The sequence below is a fragment of the Lactuca saligna genome, chromosome 5 (assembly GCF_052625555.1).
Source record: "Lactuca saligna cultivar CGN05327 chromosome 5, ASM5262555v1, whole genome shotgun sequence".
Lineage (NCBI taxonomy): Eukaryota > Viridiplantae > Streptophyta > Magnoliopsida > Asterales > Asteraceae > Lactuca > Lactuca saligna.
Genome location: NC_136421.1, coordinates 303,507,462 through 303,515,322, shown reverse-complemented (window position 1 = coordinate 303,515,322; position 7,861 = coordinate 303,507,462).

The following is a 7,861-nucleotide window of genomic DNA, read 5'->3' as shown; positions in this document are numbered from 1 at the left end:
TATTATCCGAAGTCTGAGTCACGCGAGTACGCCCAGCGTACTCGAGGCCACGGCCTCGCTTGTTTTACCGAATAAATCACTTGGAACTCATTACTATTATGGAAAACTCTTGTCATACTTTGTGTGCATTAGACTTATGCAAAGTATATAATGATTTCAAAGTACCTTTCATTGTTAAGTCGTTTTATACATTCTAAAAACTTATGATTTATGCTTTGTCAAACATTGTGAAAAAAAGGATAAACTTTGCATACAAAACTATCACTTTAATACAGACTTAGTTGAGAATCCATGCTTTGTCAAACATTGTGAAAAAAAGGATAAACTTTGCATACAAAACTATCACTTTAATACAGACTTAGTTGACACTTTCTCTTTGAAATAACCTGTATTCTCAGGGAACCGTTAAGTAGGTTTAGAAGTCAACTTTTGGGATTAACGCGCTGGCGTTAATTACTTCTTTTGAAAGATGTTTATGTATTTATCTTTTGAACATGTAATGAATACAATTATGTAAACATCTTGGAAACTTTAATATATATATATGGTGGTGTGTACTTTCCTTTCTATGAACTATTATAATACTGAATATGACGTCCTCCGCCCCCGAACGTTTCCGCCGTTCTGGTTTGGGGTGTGACAGATTGGTATCAGAGCTTTGTTTATAGGGAATTAAGTATATCAAAACCATTTCTTTTTGGTATACAACTATAAACTCAACTGGGCAAAAACACTCTGAAAAAAGTCACACTTTTGAAATTAAATTTATTTAGTTTTAAGGTAAGCATGCACTCATTTTATACTAATAACAGTTTCATATCGAATAACTTTAGAAGTATTATAAATAAGTTGTGCAGTACAGGTACGCCTTGGGACATGTAATCGGAACTGGGAAGAATATAGCCTGATCAACTATATTTGTCCGAGAGACGACTAACGTATGCCAAGGAGTGTCTGCAGTGGACAACGATTTTAAAACTTACCAAAAGCACATCATTACATAATACTAAGGGAGTTTTTGTGTTGCCATCAACCATTAAACTTAAGGGTAAGTTTCATGTGCTCTAGCTTCTAGTAAATTCTTAACCCTATTCTTGTACAGTCTAAATGGCGGGATTCCATCACCCCAATGACCCCTACTAACCCAACCAAGGTAATGGAGGATGGATCGAAGAAGATCTGAAGAAGACGAAGAGCCTATAGAATTGGAGGAAGGGGATGACTCTGGCACAGATTCGGAGCCAGAAATTATCAATCCACCAATCCCACAACCTCCCGTTCACGTGAGGAACTTCCAAGGACCCACTCCTGTGTGGGGAAGTCACCTCCATCATTGGAGCCAACAACAAAGCTTACGCCCTCCCTACGACATGTGTTGAGACTTCTATGATGTCAGAGGCGGGGGATCAGCCGACCGAGCACTTCCGGTCATGGTTGGCAAACTCGCCAACCAGTGCTATCAATCCGGAGTGCAAGCCAACCGAATCCGAGAGGTCAATGTGGAAGTATAAATCCACACGGCCGATATTAACCACCTAGAGATGTTGCAGAACGACATCCATATTCGCGCCGAAGCATTTCAAGCACAAGCAGATGCAGCCTTCGCAGAATTGAGGGAACAACAAGTTGCGTTTGATAGGCGCCTCATGGAGTCGAAGCAGTCCGACACGGAGTCGAGCTCCAAACGCAAACCGCGCCGCAAGTAGTACTTGCCCAACTCTCAAATTTTGTTAAATTAGGACTTCGAATAAAAGTATTATTTTCTTTAAATTGTTCTGTAATCGGAGGCCTTTAGAAAGGTCAAGAACTTTTGTCTAGACCCCGCTGTAACACAACTATATGTTTAATATATATAAGGGTATATCCCTTTTCTTGTTGTTAATCATGCGTAGTTCGTTCAATTCATAGGTACATCTATTCAAACTTTATTTTCAAGCTCAAAACCTTGTGCCGGTCAAACCCAATTTCTTAGAACTATTAGAAGTTAACTCAATATCATTCAACTCTGAACTACCAAAACTTATAAATCTTTTATTTTCTTTTGGCAGCGCGATGCCTCCTCGTCCAAACCTAAGGCCCAGACCGGGCACGGCACCACCACCACCTCCACCACCAACTTATGATCCAACCATGGTCCAGGCTGCTATCACAGCAGCAGTAACTGCAGCCCTCTCGCAAATAAACTCCCACGGAAATGGAGGGGCAGGAAGCAGCACGAATCATTCAAATCATGGCACTGGTCATGGCCAAGTAAGAGAATGTACTTACAAGGAGTTCTCTAACGCTAAGCCAAAAACTTTTAATGGAATTGGGGAGTCATTGCACTAATGCAATGGTTCGAGAAGACCGAAACGGTCTTCAAGATCTGCTCATGCCTGGAAGCAAGCAAAGTCAAGTTCGCTGCTTGCACTTTCATAGATCGAGCCCTCACTTGGTGGAAAAGACATGTGAATTCGGTGATGCTCACTGTCGCCAACGCCATGAGTTGGGAGGATCTGAAGGTTCTACTACTGGAAGAATACTGCCCAAGGGGCGAAGTGCAAAAGCTTGAGCAGGAGCTCTGGAATCTGAAAATGACTGGGTCTGACCTAGTCGCCTACACAGCTAGGTTCAACGACCTCGCTGCATTGTGCCCTTCCATGGTCAACCCAGAATCAAAGAAGGTTGAAAGGTACATTTGGGGGTTGTCACCCCAGATTCAAGGGCATGTCCTAGCTTCCAGCCATGTTACCTACAACAGCGCTAAACGCCTAGCTCAGCGACTCATCGACCACGGAGTAAAACAGGGTACCATTGCAACAACCGCAAATCCATCTAAGGAGGCTCAGGGCCAGAGTAGGCCTTGGAACAAAAGGAGGGGACAAACCCTCCAGAAAAACCCCAAGAAACAACAAGTAATAGCGACCCACGCTATGACTGTACCTGCCAACCCTGCCCCCACAAGCTCATATAATGGGAAACTTCCTAAGTGCAACCGATGCAACTTCCACCACCACGGTCCTTGTCATGATCTTCAATGCACCAAGTGCAATAAGAAGGGACATACAGCCCGCTATTGCAAAGAGCCAACCCAACCATCCGTCCCCACTGCTAATACCGGGGTAAGCCGCGCCTGCTTTGAGTGCGGAGACACGGGGCACTACCGCAGGGACTGCCCAAAGGCAAACAACCGGAATACCGGCGGAAGGGGCCGTGTTTTCGCAATGGGACAAGATGAAGCCATTGTGGACCCTACTGTTGTTACGGGTACATTTCTTCTCGATAACTCGTATGCATGCATTTTGTTTGATAGTGGAGCGGAAAGGAGTTTTGTGAGTCACGACTTTAAAGGCCTGCTAAAATCAATACCACAATCATTAAGTGAACCATTCATAGTAGAAATGGCCAACGGGAAAACCGAAGGCACTAAGGAGATATACTTAAACTGCACCCTAACATTAAACGATAATCCCTTTTCAATCAGCCTCATGTCAATCTCGATTAAGAGTTTCGATGTCATTGTTGGCATGGATTGGTTGAGTTCTCATCATGCGGACATTTTATGTTACAATAAGGCCGTTCGCCTTAATCTGCCAACCGGCGAAACTTTCATTGTCTTGGGCGACAAACCCAGTACCACTCTTCGTATCATCTCAAGTATCCAAGCTCAGAAATGCCTACGCAAGGAGTGTCACGCGTTTTTTGGCACATGTTGTAGATGTGAAACGCGAAGTCCAGGACATCAAGAATGTGCCCGACGTATGCGATTTTCCCGAGGACCTTCCGGGAATACCTCCCGTGAGACAAGTTGAGTTCAGAATCGATCTGGTTCCCGGGGCTACCCCAGTAGCCAAAGCACCCTATCGATTAGCCCCGGCAGAGATGCAAGAGTTATCAAACCAACTGAATGAGCTACTTGGAAAAGGATTCATCAGGCCAAGCTTCTCGCCATGGGGAGCACCCGTGTTGTTCGTGAAAAAAAGAAGGATGGATCATTCAGAATGTGCATAGACTACCGAGAACTCAACAAACTTACCATCAAGAACCGATACCCCCTACCCCAAATCGATGACTTATTCGACCAACTCCAAGGAGCCAACTACTTCTCCAAGATCGATCTGAGGTCGGGATATCACCAGCTGCGAGTCCTGGAGAGTGATGTTCCCAAGATGGCCTTCCGAACGAGATACGGACATTACGAGTTCGTAGTGATGCCGTTCGGACTAACCAATGCCCCGGCCGTATTCATGGATCTAATGAATCGGGTATGTCGTCCATTCTTGGATAAATTTGTGATAGTATTCATAGACGACATACTCATTTATTCAAAGAATAAAGAAGAGCATAGTCAACATCTGAGGCAAGTCTTAGAGACCTTATGGACTGAGAGACTGTATGCAAAATTCTCAAAATGTGAGTTTTGGATTAGAAAGGTGGACTTCCTCGGTCACGTGGTCAGCAAGGAAGGAATCCACGTGGATACATCAAAAATCAAGGCTATCAAAAACTGGTCTGCACCAACTACACCAACAGAAATTCGCCAATTTCTAGGTTTTGCTGGTTATTATCGAAGGTTCATTCAGAATTTCTCTAGCATCGCAAAGCCTCTTACCGCCTTAACCCAGAAAGGTGTGACCTACAATTGGGGAGAAAAGCAAGATGCTGCATTTCAGACTTTGAAACAGGCCCTTTGCAGTGCGCCCATCCTTTCTCTTCCAGAAGGGACCGAAGATTTTGTGGTGTATTGCGACGCTTCGAAGCAAGGGCTGGGCTGTGTACTAATGCAGAGGGGAAAGGTTATTGCATATGCCTCATGACAACTGAAAACGCATGAGGTCAACTACACCACTCATGATTTAGAACTTGGGGCGGTGGTCTTCGCTCTTAAAATCTGGAGACACTACCTATATGGTACTAAGTGCACTATCTTTATAGACCACAAGAGCCTACAACACATCTTCGACCAGAAGGAGTTGAACATGAGACATCGACGTTGGGTCGAATTGCTCAACGACTACGAATGTGAGATTCACTATCATCCAGGAAAGGCAAACATCGTGGCAGATGCCCTTAGTCGTAAGGAGTACTCTGGCCGAAGAGTGAAGTCATTAGCCATGTCGATCCATTCGCACCTGTCAGCACAAGTCAAGGAAGCTCAAATAGAGGTCTTGAAACCTGAAAACGTGACAGGTGAGACCCTTAGGGGAATGGACAAGAACTTAGAAATCAAGAGTGACGGAGCACGCTACCTCATGAACCGAATATGGACACCCAAGTTTGGTGGATTTAGAGAGGTAGTTATGAGCAAGGCACACAAGACTCCATACTCCGTACACCCCGGGTCAGACAAGATGTATCAAGATCTCAAGCAACTCTACTGGTGGCCAAACATGAAAGCAGAGATCGCTACATATGTGAGCAAGTGTTTAACTTGCGCCAAGATAAAAATAGAACACTAGAAACCCTCAGGGCTACTCCAACAACCTGAAATTCCTGAGTGGAAATGGGAGCAGATTTCCATGGACTTCATAACGAAACTACCCAAAACTCAAGGTGGCCAAGATACTATTTGGGTAATCATCGATAGATTAACCAAGTCCGCTCATTTCCTACCGATCAAGGAAACTGATAAAATGGAAAAGCTATCGAGAATCTACATCCGAGAGATCGTACGACTCCATGGAGTGCCAATGTCTATCATCTCGGACAGAGACAACAGATTCACGTCCAGATTCTGGCAATCATTGCAAAAATCCATGGGAACAAGATTGGACATGAGTACAACCTATCACCCCCAAACTGACGGATAGAGTGAAAGGACGATCTAAACCTTGGAAGACATGTTGCGAGCATGTGTAATCGACTTTGGTAAGGTATGGGATGTTCACTTACCTTTGGTCGAGTTCTCTTATAACAATAGTTATCATACTAGTATCAATATTGCTCCATTTGAAGCCCTTTACGGCCGTAAGTGCAGTCACCTCTGTGCTGGACGGAAGTGGGCGACACACAATTAGCAAAAGGTCTAGTCCCTGATAGCACCCTCACTGGTCCGGAGATCATCAGAGAAACTACTGAAAAGATCGTGCAAATACGAGAACGACTGAAATCCTCGAGGGATAGGAAAAAGAGCTATGCCGACAAAAGACGTAAACCCTTGGAATTTCAGATTGGCGATCGTGTACTACTGAAGGTCTCACCCTGGAAGCGCATGATACGCTTTGGAAAACGTGGGAAGCTAAATCCTTGGTGCATTGGACCCTTCGAAATCATTTCAAGAGTTGGTCCAGTGGCCTACAAACTCCGACTTCCAACCGAGCTTAACAAAGTACATCCAGTATTCCACGTATCAAACCTGAAGAAGTGTTTGTCCGACGAAACACTTGTAATTCCACTCGATGAGATCGAACTAAATGAAAATCTTAACTTTGTGGAAGAACCCGTCGAGATCATGGATAGGGAAGTTAAACGAACTAAACAGAGTCGCATTCCAATAGTAAAGGTCCGATGGAATGCTAAGAGGGGACCTGAGTTCACGTGGGAACGAGAAGATCAAATGAAACAGAAGTATCCACACCTCTTCCTCAGCCCCTAAGACTTTTCTTTTGTATTAAAATTTCGGGACGAAATTCCCTCTAACGGGGGGATGATGTAACAACACGTCATTTCAAGTCATCAAAGATCGAGTCTTGTAACCTCTTTGAAAAAGGGATTAGAATATCATCGAAAAATGAAGTATTCAAAAGCTCTGTTTGGAGTATGCTATGTGGTAGGTATCGTCTTAAGGTTTCCAAACATATAAATAACACAAAAATCCGAGTTATAACGAAGAAGTTATGACCATTCTAAATTTTCCGACAAAAAACGGCGATACGAAGTTACGCAAAAACGCAAAGTTTCAATAAAACACTTTCTGACCTTAGGTGTCTAAATGAAAGTCATAGATATCATTAAACTACAAACGTGCATAAAAAGAACGCTCAAATCGGACATCGTATGAAAAAGTTATGAATTTTTAAAGAAATTCCTTAATCACGTCATTTTAATAAACAAATAATAAAAATAATTTCGGAATTTGCCGACGGAATCTAAACGAAAGTTGTAGATCTTAGTCTCACCTACGCGTGGATATAAAGAACGTCGAAAACGGAGTTCGTATGAAGGAGATATGAATTTTTGAAGTTTGATAAGTAATTAATATATATTTTTATTCAAAAATTTGGTATTATCCGAAGTCTGAGTCACGCGAGTACGCCCAGCGTACACGAGTACACCCAGCGTACTCGAGGCCACGACCTCGGATCGTCCACGTCGCCCCTATGCGAGCCTACCCCCCGTCTCGTCCAAAGTGCGAGGCAGTCGAGGACTCGGTCATGCGTGACGTACGCGTACGCCCCGCGTACCGAGGTGGTTCCAGCCCCCTATAAAAGGGATGCGAGGGTTCCCAGAAAAATTGCTCATTCTCTCTCTCTCTCTCTCTTTTCTTGCATTTTGCCTCGTTTTCCGTGCTCGCACTACCCCGAAGCCCTGGTCATTGTGTGCAAGTCCCGAAGGTCGATTTTACTCCCGAGAAATCCCGAGGAAAATCCATTTCCCGAGATGAAACTCTGCCCGGTTTTCCATCTTGCTATCTTCAAACTTTCAAGTGAGTTCATACCCCTTTCAAACACACTTTAAATACATTTTAAATGCTTTTATACTCTTTTAGGGGGGAATACAAGTAAACGTACGGTTATTATCGTGTATTTTATAAAGTTTCACTTCGCTTGTTTTACCGAATAAATCACTTGGAACTCATTACTATTATGGAAAACTCTTGTCATACTTTGTGTGCATTAGACTTATGCAAAGTATATAATGATTTTAAAGTACCTTTCATTGT